At 36.2% G+C, this 20,604-nt stretch overlaps 3 non-coding genes across 3 annotated transcripts; all 3 read left to right on the plus strand.

Moving 5' to 3' along the window:
• The first annotated feature begins 4,383 nt into the window (after window positions 1–4,383).
• Trnap-agg lies at window positions 4,384–4,455 on the plus strand. Its single transcript has one exon. It is a non-coding gene; the product is annotated as a tRNA-Pro (tRNA).
• Window positions 4,456–6,033: 1,578 nt separating this feature from the next.
• On the plus strand, window positions 6,034–6,155 carry Trnal-caa. The gene is made up of 2 exons: window positions 6,034–6,071; window positions 6,111–6,155. It is a non-coding gene; the product is annotated as a tRNA-Leu (tRNA).
• Window positions 6,156–6,906: 751 nt separating this feature from the next.
• Trnal-caa lies at window positions 6,907–7,033 on the plus strand. The gene is made up of 2 exons: window positions 6,907–6,944; window positions 6,989–7,033. It is a non-coding gene; the product is annotated as a tRNA-Leu (tRNA).
• Window positions 7,034–20,604: the final 13,571 nt, after the last annotated feature.

Raw genomic sequence — 20,604 nt, forward strand, 5'->3', positions numbered from 1 at the left:
TGCCAAGAATTTATCAAACAGCAACAGAAGCAGCTGCCACCACCGCCACGCAGCAACACCACCCGCACCGCTGTGTCTTGCATATTATCAAAAATGTTGTATCTGTTAGCTGCAGCTTCCTGAATCTCCAGCTCGCTCTCAACATGCGCAACCAAGTTGTTGTTATTGTTACCCATGGCTGCATCACTGGCGATCGTAACAACAGCAACTGTTGCTGCTGCTGTTGCTGTTGCTGTACGAGATTAAACAATGATTGCATTTTCATTTGCATTTTAAGTCACGGCGTGCTTGCTACAAAAAAAAAAGCCAAAGCAACAAACCAAAGCATAAGTCGAGGGTCGAAATCTCACTTGGCAAGTGTTGTTGCTCTAGCTATTTATTGCTATTTCACGTTGTTGTTGCTGCCACAGCTGCCACACAGCTTCTTAGGCGGGAAACTGGGAAAACAAGTTTGCCAAAACCTTACACATGCCGCCGCCTTGCGCTACGAACTGAAATGCAAATCAGTTAATGATGCAAGTTGCAAGTTCCAGTTGCAAGGGCAAACAGCTGTTGATTATATATAATTGTTTGAGCCTACGCCATATACGTACGTTAAGTTCAGTTCAAGGCTTTAGCTTACAATTTGTGCCACAGATTTTTTATTTTTGCTTTTTTTTTTGGGGTCAACAGCTGCTCCGCTCTGCTCTGCGCTCGATTACGAGGTGTAAATTTACGTTGCCCACATAAAGCCATTTGCTCTGTGACAATCCCTTAGTCCATGGCCAGCTCAAAAGCCAATTCATACATTTACCGTTTTGCACAGTGGACATTAGGGGCGCATTATGGCGTTAAGCTTACTCTGCTCATTCGCTCTGCCTTGCTGCCCCAGCAGCAGCATCAACAGCATTAGTCTTTATGTGTTTGTGTGTGTGTGTGTGTGAGCTGCTAAGTCCTTATACATTTTGATAATACGCGATTTGCCATAGTAGTAGTTTGGCTTTGGCTCAAAAGCCAGCTCAACGTGTTGCTGTTAGTCAAGTTTATGCTCTAAATTACGAACATAAATACTAGAGATAGCCACGGGTCAGTTCTGAGTTCGTTTCCCACGAGAGTCTTTAAAAAATCTGCGGAATAAACCCAAAAGGAAAAGTCTTGAACAGATTCTTCAATTGCTAAACTATTTGAAAACTGGGCGTGATTATGATTTTAAAATAATTGCATATACATAAAGTAATTCCGTTCCGATAGGATGTCTTGAATCGATTCGGACTTTAAATATTTATTTCGAGTCTGAGTTTCTTTTTAGAAAAGACGTCCATTCCAGCTTTAAAGAAGAAGTTAAAAGTTCCAAAGGAACTTAACAACTTGCCATTCTAAAATATAAAACTCTTCTAGTTGCTTAAGCTTCAACTCTAAGCGCTCTAATCTATAAAATACAATCACTTTCAACGGCGGCGCACATATCAGCAAAAACAACAAAACCCAGAGCCCAAAGCACTAAAATCTTCGCTACGCCTGCCCTTTTAAATCATGTTTTTGTGGCAGGCACAGAGAGAGAAAGAGAGAGAGAGAGAAAAACGTGCTGACTTCACCTTCTCGATGCGGTACCAGCTCTGGCTGCTCCACTATTTGCAAGCTCAGCGGCAAAGTCTTCGCGGTAATTATGGGTTTTGCAACATCAACGCCAGCATCTTGCGAATGATCGACATCGTAGTATATACCAAAAAGGAAAAAGAGTGGAAAAAGAACTGATGAAAGGGCCTCGACTGAATATGGTAACGCTTTGGTATGATCGTGCATTAAATTTAACACAGCGCCTGCTTTGGGTTGTCGGTGGGTTACGCCTACAAAAGTGGCATGCCGCCATGGTTATGTAAACAGCCACGAGTTGTGTTATTTTTTAGCTAAAGGTCGCAGCAGGCGAAGCGCAAACTGAGCACAGAGCGCGTCTTTGATTATGATGAAGACAGGCGCATGACGATAACGAGCCAAGTAGGAGGCGCTATGCCAATGTAATGTGTGGTGGCCGCCGTCGAAAAAGGTCAAAGGTTGCAACAACAATGGCTGTGCCAGCAGTCTATAAAGCTGAGACGTGTGCATTAAGTGTTAATGTTGCAATCAAAGGAAGCTTTAATTAAAAGCAAGAGCGTCTGAAAAGACTCAAAAGTTTTTTTGTACTTTGAGTTGATGCAATATACGGAAATATTTTGATGGATTCCTAAATTTCAATGCTTAAAATAAATCCAAAAGGAATAAAAAGGAATAATGTCCACAAATAAAGGACGCTTTAATGTTGAGCTATGACGTTCAAAAGAAAACGGAATGGACAAACGTTCCTTGGAAATGTTGAAATTTTATTGTTCTAAAAAATTAGAATGTAAACCAAATTCACAAAAGAGATTTCACCAACTCCCTCTCTCTTTTATGTTGAGCTATGACTGAGAGCATCACCCTCATAGATTCCAAAACTAGGCGTGTGTCTTGAGCATTTAACAATTTAAATAATTACACTAGCATTATTATGCTCCATCAGTGTCAGTCGACGTAGTTATCCGGAATCAAATCCCTAGTGCCATTAGCCAACGACGCAAAGCTGTCAGCTACAGCTACACACACGAAACTAATGCTAAAGAGCTACCCTTAGCCTTAGCCAAAGCCACTGCGCAGTTTAAATGATTTAGAGTCAAAGACGTCGCTCAGTTAAATGAAAATGAAAATTCCATTGACGTGCATAATTATGCAATAGACAAATTGTAAAGAGTAGAGCTTTATGCCCCAGAGCTAATGAACCCACGACCGACTTGACTCTCAGCATTGAGTAGCTAACGTATTAATTACAACAACACTTACAAGCCACCAACATTAAAACAAGGCTAAATGTCAAAAGCAACGACACGTGCCATGGTTTATATTTGGCATAATTTTATCAGCTGTGACGTAACAAATGAGGTCTATGGGGGGTTGCCCGCAGCTCTCGCAGCTCAGCATGAGCAGCAACCACTTGAAATTTGCCATGCAACGTTTTTTAAGCAGAATTAAGACATAAAGCTGGCAATTGCAACCCCCTAAAAATTTACTAATGAAGCCATCAGTACATATGAGTGAGAGAGCCGCAGCCTAAACGTTAACCTGGAACGTTAAATGTAACGAGTTCAAAGGCAGACAACAACAACAAGAACAAGAGTTTTTAAGTGTGTTTACCAAGGACATAAATTGAAAAGAACAAAAAAGAAAGCTGACCATATAAGTGTGCAGTGAGGTGGAGAGAGGACCAAGACTGCTGTCAAGCAGTTGATCAAATATTTGCAATGCCCATACAACAAAGAAAGCACAAACAGTGGGCAAAGCACAGTGGGGCAGCGTTTAATAAACTAAAATGCCAAAGTTGCAAATATAAATGCTCGGATGAGCGTTAAGGTTAGGATTACTTCTAGTTTAAACAAAAAAAGGAATCCATGAGCGGACTTCTATTCAACTAAAGTTTTAGGGGTCTTTTAAGCGTAATTTGATGAAAATCGAAAAGCTACAGTCTTCTTCCTTTGTTCTTCGTTCATCAGCAAGAAAGTCCATTCGGAAAATATTGAAGATAACTTCTAGTTTGTCCGCAAAGAAGATAAGGCGCACTTTAGTTGTAACTTTGTTATTTATATTTTGTTACTTTTTTACCCACTGTGCCTGCCAAAAGACTGCGTCGCAGTAACCACAGCGAGAATCAAGTGCGTTTATGCGGGTCAACCTCCCCCTCTTGAGCGCACACATGAGTTGTAACAGCATCAGGAAAGAATAAAAAAGCTAGCAAAATAAAAAATAAAAAAATGGTCAATGCATTAAACAGACGGCACAACAATAATGTTAACGAGCAGCAGAGCTCACAGACAAGATTACAATCAGTGACATAAGGCGTTTCGTTTTACAGAGAGTGCAAAGGATGTACATGGGCTGAGCTGAGCGACCCTTTCGCATAATTTGGTAGCTCCCTATGTCCATACAGCTGCTGCTGCCTGCAGTTCGGACAGAGATTTCAACTCGCAGCCAATCAATGCAATTTTTGCGGATGTGGCATATGTTGGGTCAACTGTGGAACGCCGCACACACAAACACACACACACACACTGTTGATTAGCTGTTAATGTCATTGGCCTGGGAACAAGCTCTATGGCCAGCCATTAGCAGGTCGTAATTGCCACGCAACAAAGTCGTCATAAAAATAACAACAAAACCCGTTCACTTACAAACGTTTTGCATATCAAACCACACACTGCATTTAAATTGATATATCAAACTGGTTTACTGGCGTCTCAATATAAAATAAAAACAAAATAAATGAACAACAACAAATTACAAGCATAAGCTGCATAGCGCGCTGATTGTTAAAGCGAAATAGTCAAGCAAACAGCAACTGGCTCGTTGGTCTAGGGGTATGATTTCCGCTTAGGGTGCGGGAGGTCCCGGGTTCAAATCCCGGACGAGCCCAAGTCGAAGTAGATTTTTTTTTTCTTTATTTTTGTGGCAGATGTAAGTCAAAATATAAAAAAAGTGTGTCATTAAGTTTATAAACTTTTTATATTTGCAGTAAACACGCTTTAGTTAAGAATGACAATTGATTTAAGCGCTACGCGCAACTGGCTCGTGGTTCTAGGGAGATTTCCGCTTAAGGGTGCGGGAGGTCCCGGGTTCAAATCCCGGACGAGCCCAAGTAAATGTAACTTTTTTATTTTAATTTTTAACAACTAGAATTATATATTATTTATTAAAAAAATGTTTTTGCTAGCACGCGTTGTGCTTTGCATGCTAAATTTAAGTGTTTTGAGCAGCTAAATTGCAAGCAATTAATACTGACGTTAGCAATTACTTAATAGCAGCAAAGGTTTCGATTACCAGACAACGTTGACATGCCACTAAAAGGGCTAGAGACAGCATCTGACCTGGCTTTGTGGCTATTGAAAGCCGATGCTGATGCCAAAGCACTCGAGACACAAGTCTGAGAGCTGCTGCTGCAGCCAATGAATTTATATGCATTGAAAATTAACACAACAAACTTTTCGGCTCGATTGACCAAAAGCCCAGGCACTCACTCGTTTGTCTGGCTGGCTGGCAGGGCTTATGTCTGTCATTACCATTTAAAATGCAGAAACCAAAATCCATTGAAAGTCTGCCAATGGCAGTGATAGCTTGTTACTCTGACTGCATGGCTGGCTGCCTGGCTGGCTGGCTGCACATGTATCCCATTTGGGCTGTGTGATGTATCCGATTGCAGGCATAACAACAGCTGTGCCTGCCCAGCACGTAAATCTCATTGTTTCATGCGTTTTGCATGAGAAGTTTGAAGTGTCTGGGGCGCTGTCGATTTCAATGCCACAAGAGAAGGGTGCAAGGCCTCGTCGCCCATGCGGTGAAGTGAGAGTATTGTATACACTTTTTACTACTGACCAATGCAACTCACAACACAGTTGTATGCGCTGGGGCTGGGCTGCTGCGGTTAACTCCTCATCAACATCATCATCTTGGGCAGCAGCCAACGCACGCGTCTGACGTCCTCGCCTGCGGCGCTACTGCTGCTGCTGCCTGCCTGCAATTGACTTCAACCCGTGGCGCATCAATTGTGTTCGGCTGCGGTTTTTGTGATTTTTATGATGAGGCAACTCGTTTTGATTGCACTGTGTGCCTGCCGGAAGAGCTGCTCAGGTTACACTTTATACAAAACGTTTAGCGAAGCATAAAATGGCAACTGTAATGCGAGTACGCACAGTAAAAACCGATTAGGCGCCCAAGCTAAACAAAATATTGCCAACAACAAATTTGATATATGCGCAGGCAATATTTCAAGTGTATTCCCCTAAGCAATTACCACTGTACGCGTGTCTACTGTAGCCAGCGCATAGCAACAAACCACGTTGTTCATATTTTAATAGGCCTGAGCTATTATTATTTGTATACTCACCACACAGCCATGTGGCTATGTGTGTGCGTGTGTGCTTATCTAATTTCTCTGCTCTCACTAATACAAAGGCTCAACCAACTGCATGTCGTTTGGCTACTCGCTGTCAACATGTCAGGATGGCCGAGCGGTCTAAGGCGCCAGACTCAAGAGCATTAACTCTTGCCTTTCGAACAAAGGTGGTTGAGCGTTCTGGTCCTCTCTGAGGGCGTGGGTTCGAATCCCACTTCTGACAAATACTTTTTTTTATTTAATTTTTTGCGACTTTATATTAAAATAAATTGTTTATTTTATTAGTTAATAACAGCTATATGTTATTTAAAATGCATTATTAGTAAAATATAGCCTGCAATTTGAATATTCTATGCAAGCAATATTTATGCTTTTATTTATAGTTGTTCTATGCTATTAAAAAAACGCATAACTAAAATATAATTACATAAGTTTAGCTTGCTATACAAATTTTCAATTTGTATATGCTATGCCACTTCAATTTATGCTTATTTATTTGTTTTATATAATTTGTGTAGCTGCTATAAATAGTTATCAAACTATATTAGCTGCTAAAAACGCATAAATAAAATGTTAGAACAGCAAAACGAAATTTAGCATTAGCAAGTACTATGCAACTTAAATTCAATGCTGTTCTATTGAATTTATTTTATATTAATTTTTTGCTGCTGTATTTAAGTAACAAAAGTATATAAAGTTGCAGCTAAATATTATGAAAAACGCATAAATAAAATGTTATAACATTAATAAAGCTTTTGTATAACAAATTCTATTTAACATCAGAGTAAATGTTGTTTAGTTAGCTTTATTATAAAAGATGCATAAAATAAAAATTCTATTTAATGCCAGCGCAAATTTTGTTTAGTTTGTTTTATTATACAAACGCTTAAATAGAAAATGATTAGATAAATGTTGGCTACCATGGGCATATTCTATGCAATTGTGCTCAAATTTGGACGCCAGATCGCCAACGTGTCAGGATGGCCGAGCGGTCTAAGGCGCCAGACTCAAGAGCATTAAACTCTTACCTTTCCCAGAAAGGTGGTTGGTTGAGCGTTCTGGTCCTCTCTGAGGGCGTGGGTTCGAATCCCACTTCTGACAAATAATTTTTTTTGCAATGCTTTTATTTAGCTACTAATTAGTTTGTTACCTTTACAGATTTGTGGCAACACGTGTGCAACTTTGTCTTGCCTTGAATTGTGGGTAAGTTGAATGCTTCAATGCACTTGTTAAAGCTCATCCTAAGCTGTGGGCAGCTACCTTAGGTTAGCCACAATAGCAACAACGGAAACTACAAAGAACACTGAGCACGCAAACGTGCCACGCCTCATGCCTCAGCCCCTAACAGTGGCCAACTTGAAACTCAATTTAAATCCAGTGCATATGCAAAGTGTCACGTAATTTCAATTACACAGCAAAGAGAGTGGTGGGCGGGTGTGAGCGTAAAGAAAGAGAGAAAATAAAAGTGTGGCTTGGCCCACTAAGTGGGCGCACCAGCGCGTGTTGCATGTCAAACTTGACTGCACTTGTTTGTGAGTCGCTCGCATGCCACACGCTACGAAAGAGAAAGAGAGAGCAAGAGCAAGAGAGCGAGCGTGTGGCTAAGGAAGTGAAGTGTCTATTGGCATTGGACAACAATAGAGACGCGGCTTAGTGACCCACAATGCGTTTGTCAAGTGTTCAAATCAAACACCTCTCAAACTGTTTCTCTCTCTCTCTCTGCCAATCACTTGAAGTGCTATCACTAGAGTTGACAGCAGCGCTTGGTCTAGAACCAGCTCGTTATATAGAATTTATGCATAGTCAGCTGCACTTTGGCGTAACTAATTTGTTTTAAATGCTGCTGGACTGCGCCTAAATTGATTTTGTTGCAACAACTAGTTGCTGGCCACAAAACATTTATGTGTGTCCAGTTGCACGTGTGGCACGTAGCAAGTGCAGCAGCAGCTGCTCCAAATCTATGCACTGTTGCTTTTTCAGCGGTTTGCAGTGCATCATTAATTTTGATGCGCTGTTGTAACTTCACTAAGCGAGCGGCGACAGTTAGGGTGGACAGACAGTTAGAGCGGCAATTAGGCAGCCAAGTTGAGCAAATAATACATATAGCAACTATAACTATATTACTCAAGGGAAAAATAAAGTTAATTTAGAATACTTCTTTTAGTAAATGCTAAATAATTTTTGTTATTATAGCGTCGACTGTTCATAGTTGAAATTAAATTAATAAAATAAAATAGAACAAAAATAACAATGAAAAAATAGCATATAACAAAAAATAATAAAACTAAATTTAAAAAATGTATGTTAAATAATTTCGTTATCATTTTCATTTACAACATCGACTGTTCATAGTTTGAATTAACTAATAAGTTAAAAAAATATTCATAGAATAAAAAATAAAAATAAAAACGTTTAAAATTCAACCTACACATCAAAATATACAAATAATAAATTATAATTCATTTATATAAATTATATATAATCGTATAATTTTTTTTATTATTATTTAGAGCTGCAAATTAGAATAAGAGAAAATAAAACAAATACAGAGTTTATAAATAAAATAGAATAAAATAAATAAAAACAAGTAAAATACCATAAATACAAAAGGAATACAACCAAGTTTTGCTTATGTTTTTAAATAATTTTTGTTGCATTTTTTGGTGCTTTGTGTTTGTGATCATTAACTAACTAAAGAAAAAATATAATAAAATAATTGTGGTAAAGGGCAACCAAATGCCTAATATATCTATAATATATCCAATATGTAAAAATAAAATATAATAAAAATAAATAAATAGACTAAATAAATAACCAATATAAAAATACCAAAAAAAAAAAACTAAAAATGTATATTAAATAATTTTTGCTATAATTTTCTTTAACGTCGAATGTTCATGGTTGATATTAAAAAGCTAAATAAAATAAAATAAATAAAATAAAATATAAAAAAATAAATAAAATAACGCTGCTCTGCTGTGACCTTTAGCTGGTAAAATAACTTACAACAATTCATGCCACACTCTGTGGCACTTCGTATAGAACACACAAAGCAGCAAAGCTAAGCAAAATCTTATGCTCTGACACTGACAAGTCGTGTGAAGCACACCTGCAACATTCAGGTGCAGACCACAAGTGGCAAGTGTTGCAAGGGGGGCGGGCGGGCGCACTGGACTGCAAACATGTTGCAAAATGCAGTCGACGGCGGCGGCGGCGGCTGTTGAGCTGCGTTTGTGGCCTCAAAAAAGCGCGCAGCATAGCATAGAAAAAAAAAATGAGTGCAACATTGGCTGTCTGACTGTGCCACAGGCTGGCGTTGCGCCAAACTAGAAAACTTGAAGTAGCGCAAAGCAGCAACAACAACAACAAATATATGAAACAAATGCCACAGCTTGTTGCAAGCCTAAGGCCTTTCGCTACTTGAGCACACACACACACACCACCACATCCTAGCACATAAACTAGTTGTAGGTGTTGTGGCATTGTCCTTTGCCATGCCGCAGGCGCTGCGCGTGCACAAGAACCACAAACGCGGCTGCAACGCGACGGCGGCGGCAACGTCGTCTACGCTTATCCATAACAATGTTGCAAGCTCAAGATGCCGCACAGCTATTCGGCTAAGGCGATAATGTGACAAGGATAACGAGAGGCTAAAGCCAGAGCAGAGCAGGCTTGTTATCAACTCTTCTTACTCCCGCTCGCTCGCTCTTAGTTGTCAACGTGTGCGTAATGCGCTCATTACGTGATGGCATTGCTATCGACTGTGGCACGTTTTCGTAGCCCAAGTGTGGCAAGTAGCTTAGTAGTGTCGCCTACGGTGCGTTCAACAACAACAACAACCACAACAACAATTTCCACTCATTTTTCGCTCTGGCCAATTGCATGCCGCACAGTTGCAAGCTGCTGTTGCAAGCAGCTAATTAGACAATTGTCGCTGCATATTGACTATGCCCATAGGTCTGCAGTCTGGCATGAGATTTGCCTGTAAATTGATGAAATTACTGCCAGCAATGCAAAGTGGAATTTGCCTAGATAAAGTTTAGCTGCAAGTTCAATTCGAAATGCAGCAAAGTTTTGTTGCAAGGGAAAGGCTATAAAACAAAGTCAAGGCGGACAATAATAATTTTAATTAACACAGAAGGCTGCGGGGTCCATAAAAGTTCAAACAAGTGAGCTAGCAAACCTTTTTATAATAATAATAACAATTCAATAATTTAATTGTTGTATTATGTACAAAAACCCAAAGTAGCCCTCTGGAACATAATTTAAACGTTAATTTTGCGTAATTGTTTAAAACCTAAGATTGGGGCACACAACAATCTGTTGGTTTAAGCTTTGATAAAACCCAAATTATTCTTTTTAAACAGCAGAGAACTAAAAAAATATATCATAGATTTGTTTGCTGCTCAAATTTTATTTGCTAATCACTTTTAATTTTAAATTATTAAAAAAAATACTAACAAAAATGGAAAAAAGAGTTAAAAATTAAGATTAAGTAATTGTATAAATCTATAATTTATTTTAGAGTAACTTAAATAGGACTACAAAAATATATTAAAGACTTCTTTGCTGCTTATAAAACTCAAATTTTATTTGTTAGTCCCTTAAAATGGTAAAATATTAAAAATAAACTCTTAACAAAAAGGAATAAATCTAATAACTTGAATTATTATTTGATAGTAACTTAAATAGGACTCAAAAATATATCAATGATTTTTTTTCCCCCAAGAGAAAACTCAAATTTAATTTGATGATCCCTTTCAATTTTTGTAAAATATTAAAAAAAAAACTTGACAAAAAAGGCACCCTTTTGAATTAGAGTTAAAAATTAATATTGCGTAAATAAATAAATCTAATAATTCGAATTATTATTTGAGAGCAATTTAAATAGGATTCAAAAATGAAACCCTTATCAAAGTCTTAATCAAGGAACTCTAATTCTAATTGGCTTATTATTTTCAATTGTAATAAAAGCGAGAAACTTAATTTATATTTGTAAACAAAATAAGTAAGACTCGAAAATTTAAACTAGATTTTTATTAACTTCGCATTTTTAACATAATTATTGCATAAATCAGAGAGCTAACCCGCAGTTAAACCAAAAAAATACTTTAAAAATTTAATTATGCATATTATTTTTATCCTTTGTTGGCGTGTTTTGAGTGCAGAAGCTTTTGTTATTGTTTATAATTTAAGCTACACGCTTTACTGAAATTGATGCCTTCTACTAATTTGCATGCCTTGCATTGTATGAAGTACTTATCTTGATGTTGCAAGAACTTGCCATTATATATATATATATATGCTTCCCACGTGTGGTTTGCACTCTGAGCTACAAGGCGAGGACAAAGGGCAAGCAATTAACTAAACAGCGGCTTATTAAGACTTAATCGTGCTTGACTTGCTTACATGTTAAACTAGCTAACTAAAGTTTAATTAGCTGCGCTCTCACAGACTTGCAGACGTTTTTTGAAAGTTGCAATCCACAATTTATTGCCCTGCAAACAAAGCAGCGAACTGCAGCAGCAGCTAAGCAGCCAGCGGATTGTTTTGCAATAACAATCGCAGGCAGGCAGGCAGCAATCGCAAGTCTGGAATCAAAGTCGCAGTCGAACTCAAAGCAGGAAGAAGAGTTGCGGTCGGTCTATTAATTTGAAATGTCTTGAGATAAATTACTAAATGACTGCCGCTTACGTGTGATCCATCCATCAATGCCATCATTAAGCCCAAACATTTGACAGTAAAACGAAACGATGACAAGCCAAAGAGAGAGAGAGAGAGAGAGAGCGAAAGAGAGCGAGAGAGCAGGCTGGGAACCCAACCCAAGCGTAGACCCCACAGTAGTGTCTAGATTGCAACTTGTTGTTGTTGTTGTTTTGGTTTCTAGGGTGCCTAGGCCTAGTCCAGAGATCTGAGCCGCCGCCGTTGCAAAAATATTTGTTGTGTCGCTTTTTGTTGCACTCAAGCGTGTCCAGGTATTTGTTGTTGATTATGTTGATAAGTGGCTGCCACATATTTTCAACAACTGCGCTGCACTTGTAATAATTTGTTTGCCACTCATGTTTAACCCCCCACTCCACCCCACTCTCTGCTCTCGCCGCTTGTAATCAATGCCAATGTGAAGTGAGCTCAGCTGCCTGCGCTACCAACTGCAAAAATTCCACTGCCCGCCGCCTGTGGGAGCCGCAAATCGTCACCCTGATTTCCAGGAAATACCACTCACCCCCCCACCCCACACTCCACGCTCTTCACTTGAATTGCGTGTATGTCTGCTTAGTCTATCTCAAGCGTGCGGGTTTATCTTTTTGATTTTTATTTTTCTTCTTTTCTTTTTTTTTTGGTATTTTAATGAGTTTGCGTAGCATTTCAGCTAAAAAGGTCCAATGCGTTGTTGCTCTCTTTATTTTTATACACACACACACACACACACACATTTGCTTACTTTTGGCCAAAACTTTTTCTGGTTGTTATTAGCAGCATTTTAGATGAGTTTTAGCCAAGAGCTTTGATGTAGACGAACAACAACAACAAACTTCAGTCTGCTGCGCTCTTTGCAGCTTTAAATGCTTCACAAAAAATTAAAAGTGTTATGCGTGTATTGCTTCTTTTAATTCAAGACAAATTCACTGCATCTTAATTGCAAATTGAAAAATTAGCTTAGCTTGCAAATAGAAATTAATCAGCTTAAATTACAGGCTGGCTCATATAAATAAGGCAAGTAAAAAATTAAAGTATAGACTGCATAGAAAAAATATAAATATATTAGTACTGTATTAAAATATATAAATTTATTTCCATTATTATTTTATTTTAAAAATGTTGTGCTAACTAAATTTATTAAGTCTTTATTTTAAAAAAGAATTTTCAAAAATTTAGTTGTAACTTTATTAACAATTAACTGATGGTTTTTTATTTTATATAAATTAAACTTAAACAGCTTAAAAAAAATCAAATTAAATATATTAAAGTTTTATTAAAATATATTAATTTATTTGCATTATTATTTTAGTTTAAAATGTTCTATTAAAATTTGTATTTAAAAAAGAACTTTGCAAAATTTAGTTGCAACTTTATTTTTATTTTATATAAATTAAATATTGTACAAAATTCTTATTAACTTTAAACAGCTTGAAAAACAATTTTAATTGAAAAATGTTTTATTATTTGTATTTAAAAAAGAATTTTGCAAAATTTAGTTGTAACTTTATTAACAATCAACTGAAGGCTTTTGATTTTATAATAAATAAATACTGTACAAAATTTTTATTAACTTAAAACAGCTTGAAGTAAAATTTTTATAGCAAATGCTTGCTAATTTTTAAAAAATTATATAGTGTACTTTATTTTTAATTATTTTTTATAGTTTTGCTGTTTGGCACTTGAATTTTATTTTTTAGAATTTATTTAAGTGCAGTTGCAATTTAATTTGCCAACAATAAATTGCAGGCTTACTTTTTATATTATTTAAATATTGTAAAATATTCTTATGCTCATTTTTTAATATTCTATTTATTGTGCATGCATGTATTTCAATATAAAGTAGCAAGTAAATTGTGTCTAAAGCCTTAAACCTCTTTAAAGTTTTGCTGCTGCTTGCAACGTGGCAAGCAGCTTGTTCAGCTTGCAACCAAAGCTTCCAGCTGAAGTTTTGCATTTTTCAGACACAAAACCTTTTTGGCCAGTAAATTTTATATATTTTATTTTATGTGGGTCAAAGTTATTAATAGCCTACGCAGGCAGCTTGCAACATTTTGCTGCTCATCCGTGCAGCTTTGTTTATTGAACCTTTTTGAAAAGCTAAATGCAGTTTGCATTTGATGCAATTTTTTCGAGTCTACGCTGCATATGTTGATTAAATCAATTAGCCGTAGCTTCACCCACTTTTGGCCATTGCTTCTAACTGCTTCTAATTGCAGGGGGCAAACCGCACGAAATGTCAACGGCTTCCCCCTCAGTCGCCCGCATTCGTCTCTCTAAGCTGCAATTGCCTTGCAGGTGCCTTTGGCTTTAAACTGTATTTTTTGTATTTGCAGCTGGCTCGAGCTTTGGGTCTAGGCATAGCAAAAAAACGAACTTTGGCGTCTTTTTTTTTTTTGTTTTTCTTTGAGCTGCACTCGTTCAGGTTTTTCTTTATAAATTTTTTGTTTGTTGTTGCGGCGCGCGCATTTTGTGAAAGGCACAAGTTGATGTCGTCGCTTTTGAGTTTAGCTACACTTGTGCTCCATTTAAATGGCCTGGCTAACTAAATTATGCGAAATTCTGTGGCCAAAAAAATAGAAAGTGAAAGACTGCGCACCAAGCCCCACAAAACTTGCAATCAAAGCGCCGCTTTTCTACGCCCTTTTTGGCCAAGTGAATGTTGGCCAAAAGGAAAGTCGCGCTTGCAAGCCAAAAACGAAATTCGTTCTGGACAAATCAAAGCGCAAAGTTTTATAGCAATAATTATAGTTAAATTTGCAGCTAAGCCAGAAATTAATGTTTAAACTTTTGGCGTGGGGCGCTCGTAAAGTTCTTGCAAAATATGTAGCTGCGGCTTTGGCTAATGATAAAAGACAAACAAACAAGCATGAACATGCATGTGCATGCAAATGCATGCATAAAAGTTAAGAACTTGTTGGCAAAGTTTTCAACAGGTGGCGCTTTGAAATTAGTTGTGAAAGTAATTTCAGTTGAATTTGGGTCAAAGCGAAATAAATGTGCGTCAAGCAATTAGTAAAAAACAAAAGTGAACTGTGCAACAAATGTAATGTATTATGCCAAGCACTTAGGCACTGCTAAAAAGTGTTGGTAAACGTTGCAAAACAAACATTTCAATGTAAAAATTAATAACTTACTCAAACTAAACACATAAATATATAAATATTATAAATTGATTTAAAAAGTTAGTAGCAGTCAACAGTTGGCGTTTTAGCGCACTGAAAATAAGTTCCGCAAGTAATTTAAGTTGAATTTGGCTCAAAGCAATATAAATGTGCGTATAAATCAAAAGTTAAAAGTTGAACAAATAAAATATTATGACAAGCACTGCTAAATAGTGTTGGTAAACGTTGCACAAAACATCAAAATTAATAAGCTACAATAAATTAAATACATATAAATATATAGCTAATAACTGTAGCTCGGTATAAAAGTATAATACAGCAACAACAGGTGACGCTTTGGTGCACTGAAAATTAGTTCAGCAAGTAATTTCAGTTGAATTTGGGTTAAGCAATTAGTAAAAAACAGAAGTTAAAATTGAAAAAAATTTTAACAAATATAATATTATGACAAGCACTAAGCACTGCTTAATAGTGTTGGTAAACGCTGCAAAAAATTTTAAAAGACATTTCAATATCAAAATTAATAAACAAACAAACTAAAGACACATAAATATATAACTAATAAATGTAGCTAGCTCTAAAAGTGTACAGCAACAACAGGTGGCGCTTTGGTGCAGCGTAATTTAGTGCAGCAATTAATTTCAGTTGAATTTTGGCTCTAAGCTAAAAATGCAAGCCAAGCAATTAGTAAAAAGTCTTAAGCTAAACAAATATATGCCAAGCACTTAACTATGCTGCCAAGCACTGATAAATAGTGTTGGTAAACGCCGCATGACTTGCATGAAAACAATTGCAACTGCATTTTAACGCCCATTTCAATGTCAAAATTAATAACCTACAATAAACTAAAGCCACACACACGTATATATATTTCTATAGACTGTAGCTGTGGCAATAAGAACAAGAGCAATGGCAACCACAACTATGCAGCTTGGCCAGGGAATATTCCCCAGGTGAAAGTATGTGAAAGCATCCCATAAATCGTTCGACTGCTGCTGCTGCTGCTGCCTGCGCTGCGCTGCTCTGATCTTGTGGGTGGCGAGAGATAAACCTGCAGCCCAGCCCTGCTATATAGTCCCCCTGTTAGGTTGGGTGTGCATATATGCTAGAGGCGATTAGAATTGATGTGGGTTACTAAGCAAACATGAAAGGCTATTACGTTAAGCGTTACGTTATGTTGCGTTGCGTTGCGGCATTTTACGAGCTTGTTGCAACTTTTATTGAAACCGAAATAGTTTTGCTTTACTTTCCATGTGTGTGTGTGTGTTTTAGTTAGCGTTGCAACATCTTTCAGATATAAAAGTAGCGCTCTATTGATTAATCCAACGCTATTTATGAGCTCAAGTTGCCTAATTAGCGCCACACAAAGTTGCGCGCTGTAAATTAAACTTATTAAACAATTAAGCTTGCCTAATGTATATTGTTATTGCTGTTAAACCTGTTTCTTTTATTTTATGGCCAATGCCAATTTGTTGTACATGGCCAAGTTACAAGAATTTGATAAATGCAACAACAGAAAAAAAAAATTAAGCCCACAATAAATTCATATTTCTATGCATACAAGCATAAGCGCATATATATATAGACGTTGTCTATATCAAAGTCCATAGACATATTCGCTGGTAGCAATGACAAGTCGAAAGTTTGATGCGCTGCAAAAAATGTTTAAGTTGAAAAATAAAATGTTTGACAGCGTTAAAATATTTTTAAATATTCTACAAATAAAGAAAAATCGTCTAATATGTAATATAACAATTTTTTAAATACTTAAACGCATTAAAAAAATTGTATTTATTTTTTATGTTTTCAGATATCGAAATTTAATAAATTTGAATAATAAAACATGCTGAACAAATTTGAAAAAATATTTTGCATATGTGTAAAATATTTAAATATTTGAAGGTAAGCTCAAAATTTTAATATAACAATATTTTAAATACTTAAATGCATTAAAAAAAAAATGCTGTAATTGCAAATATTTTTCTATGTTCTTGAAATAATGAAATTTAATAAGTTTTAATAATGCTACATGCTAAAAAAATTAAAAAAAAAATAATTTGCATATGTGAAACATATTTAAATGCATTATTGTAAATTCAAAACATTTTTTATGTGTTTCAAATAATAAAATTTAATAATAATACAGCCAAAAAAATTAAAAAAATATCTTTAGCATATTTAAAACATATTTAAATTAATTTATAATGAAATAAATATTTGAAAGTAAAACAAAATTTGTTAAGTGTCAGGACCTAAATTAAAATAAGCTAAAAAAAGAAGCAAAATATTTTTTTACTTATTTCAATGCAAAATATGCTACTATTGTCGCCTCTTGAATAAAATTTTTGCATGCAGCATATTTTTTATAAAATTTTAATTTACAGTCTCTGCTATAAAAACTCACATAGCCGCAGCTAGCGCTAGAGTATTGAATATAAAGCTGACACTTGCCGTCAGAGGCAGCCAACAATAACAATAACAAACTGAACTTACAAGTGTTATAGGTTTATGTTTGGCTGTAAGCCCACCTGCCCCTCCCCCCTCCCCCAGCACATATGACGGGTCTTTGACATCCAACTGTGATTTTTGGACAGCCCCAAAGCGCGAGGCGAGGCGAGGCGAGGCAGCAACAAAAACATGCATTGTTATTATTGTTGCTGTGGCATATGTAAGTGTGTATGTTAATTTGATTTTGGTGTCAAATGTTTTGTTTGTTTTCATATTTTTTATGTCGTTTTTTTATGGACTGCACTTTGCTGCTTGCGCTTTTAACAGCAAAAGCGCGTCAAGTGGCAAGCACACCACCCCACCCCCCCAGGCAGCTGAGCTCGCTGAACTTTTATATATATAAACGGCATACCTATGTCTCTCTATTTGATTTGCTTTTGATAGTGCGCACTTATGTCTTTATTGACAATATACGTTGTTAATATAAATAATTTATTGCGCACAGACATTGAGCAATTTGTAATTGAACGCACACATGTGTGTGTGTGTATTTTTATTTCAAGTGTCATACAAGCATTTGCATAAACTTATCAAGTGTATATGCTAGTCATGTATTTTTAAATGATTTTCGAGCACATACAAGAATTTTGCAAATTCAAATTGCAGTTTAATTGCTTTAAGTGCAACTTAACATCGATTGGTTATTGATTTTTTATTTGAAAGCTTTGCTTAGGTCAAAGGTTAGGCTTTATGCTAGGGCCAACATGCGTGGGAATTTAATCTAATTTCTAAGTTTGACACGCAAATAAAGTTAAAGCGCACAACTTTTGCTTGCTATATAAATCATACTTGAAAGCTTTTGATTAAGTGTCCTTTTTCCAGTTAACTTCTCATCACATTTCTCATTTAATTTCACACACACACACACACACACACACACACACATATCATCAATTATTTTTATGCGTTCGAAAACAAAACAAAGTCATTTATAATGCTCGCAAATTATTTGTCACTATTTCTGGCGCTCGCACTTGTTGTTACATTTTTCGGCTACGCTCTGAATTCTCTGCTTAACCATAATTAATTTGGCCACAAAGACATTCAACTAACGTTATGTTGTTGTTGTTGTTGTTGGTCGCTGCCCCCAAACAATGGCAAACAAATTGATTAATGACAACATATTAAACAATAATCGAGATAGGCCACTGTGCAGGCAACGCAAAAGAAACAAAAACCAAAAAAAAAAAACTGTATTAAGGCCCAAAAGCTGGGCGTGTCTACCTACCAAAAAAAAAAAATATTTTTGTGCGCCCACGCGCAAATTTTTTTGGTTTTTGGCTACACACAAAGTTTTTATCAACGTGCCCCCGTTTGTTGGTTTGTTGTTATTGTTATAGTTGTTGTTCGCTCAAAACAATTCATTTAAATAATAGCTAGGGCCACTTTTGGTCGCTGCGGCGTGGCGGCCTAAAAGGAAGCACATCATTTTTCATATTCTCTTGCGCTGGCCGAGACCCAGAGCACGGAAATTAATAATGTGTAATTAATATTTGCTTAAACGGAATCATAATACAAACATATAAAATAATATTTACAACAGTGGAGCAAGTTGGCGCGATTTGTTGACAAATTGTAGTGCAAGTTAAATGGAATTGAGACGCTGTAGAAAATAGTGCACACAGGTCTTTTAGGTTGAGAGCTAAGCAAGTTCTTTGTTTGTCTGTATGAAATTCTAAAGCTCAGCAATTATAAGTTCTATATATAGCAAACTTAGTTTATAAAGTTTAGTATTTTGGTAAACTAAATATTGCATAGCAATCTTAATTTTTACCGAATTATTCAACATAATTTCGAAAATATTGCTCAGCGTGCTTTCTTTTTTAAAAAATCAATATAGATCTGTCTGTATGAATATGCTAGAGCTCACCAGCTGTTAGATCTACACATACCCAACTTGCTTTAATATAGTCTAAGTATTTTGATATACTAAATATTGCATAGCAGCTTAGAAGCATTCTTAATTTTATACCGAAATATTCGGCATAATTTCGAAAATATTGCTTAGCGTTTTCATCTTTTATAAAGCGTTCAATATAGATCTGTCTGTTATGAAATGCTAGAGCTCACCAATTATAATAACTGAACATATCTAACTAGGTATGCATGGTCTAGTATTCTGTAACCCTAAATATTAACTAGTTTTCAAACTACTCAGAGGCAATTTTAAAAATTTTTTGAAAAATTTTAACTTGAATATTGTTCAGTGTATTCTTCATTTATAAAGAAACGATATACATCTGTTTATCTGTATGAAATCCAAAAGCTGACCTCTATAATACCTGAACATATGAAGTTCTTAGAATTCTGGAACCCTAAATTTAAAAATCTTTAAACCGCTTAGAAACAATCTCAATTATTTCTGATATATTCGGCCGCATAAATTCTTTTTTTTATAAAGAAACTTTATATATCACATCTGTGTTTGTATGAAATGTTATAGATCCTCCTATAAGGTGCAAACCTTGTAAGCATAAACTGCTATAATAGATCATTAAATTGTCTTTAATTTTTTGAAACTATTTTGATATAAAATTCATTTCTTATCCCGCAAGATTCGTCACAATCGCATGCATAACTTCGATATTATGGCTAAGAGTCTTACATTGTCGGCTATGCACTTCTTTCATAAACATAACGCATTTCTATACAAATTTTTTAATATTGCTAATCATATTGATTGATTTTTTTTGCAAAGAATTTGTATAAATCTTTTAGCTGACTTGAAATTCCAACCCTTGGCTTTTGTCAACAGCCCACTTGGCACTTTATGCGCTTGTTGTTGTCAATGGCACTCAAACTGTAATTAGAACTCGAGCATGGGAGGTTTGGCATGCACTTGAGCGACATCGTCGTCGTCGTCGTCGTCTCACTTTGCAATGAATCTTCAATTTGCGCGCCTCAAAGCATATTTCAGGCATAATTTTCTTGCAGATTTTTGAGCTTAACGCATATGAAACGATATATGCATGAATGATAAATATGTCGCAGACACTTGAGGCGAACTTCATTTATGCAGGCGCACAATGCAGTGCCAAGCCACCCCCAAAAATGCCCAGCAGCCGCCCCAAGGGCAATAAACACGCACACACACACACACACACACGCACACATTGATAACATGCAGAACATGCACTCGAGGCTGCGAGGCATGGACTGCTGCTGCTGCACTCTCTCAATTATGTCTTAATTCGTATCTAATGGATATTTTCTGTGAAAATTTCATGATTAATCGCTGCCCTGCAGCAGCAGCGTAGGAAAGTCAAACTCTGAGGGTTGCTTACAGTTGTTCACACATGTTCACAAAAAGAAAAACCAAAACTCAAACTCAAAGTGTTGCCA

This window comes from Drosophila busckii, chromosome 3L (assembly GCF_011750605.1).
Source record: "Drosophila busckii strain San Diego stock center, stock number 13000-0081.31 chromosome 3L, ASM1175060v1, whole genome shotgun sequence".
Classification (NCBI taxonomy): Eukaryota; Metazoa; Arthropoda; class Insecta; order Diptera; family Drosophilidae; genus Drosophila; species Drosophila busckii.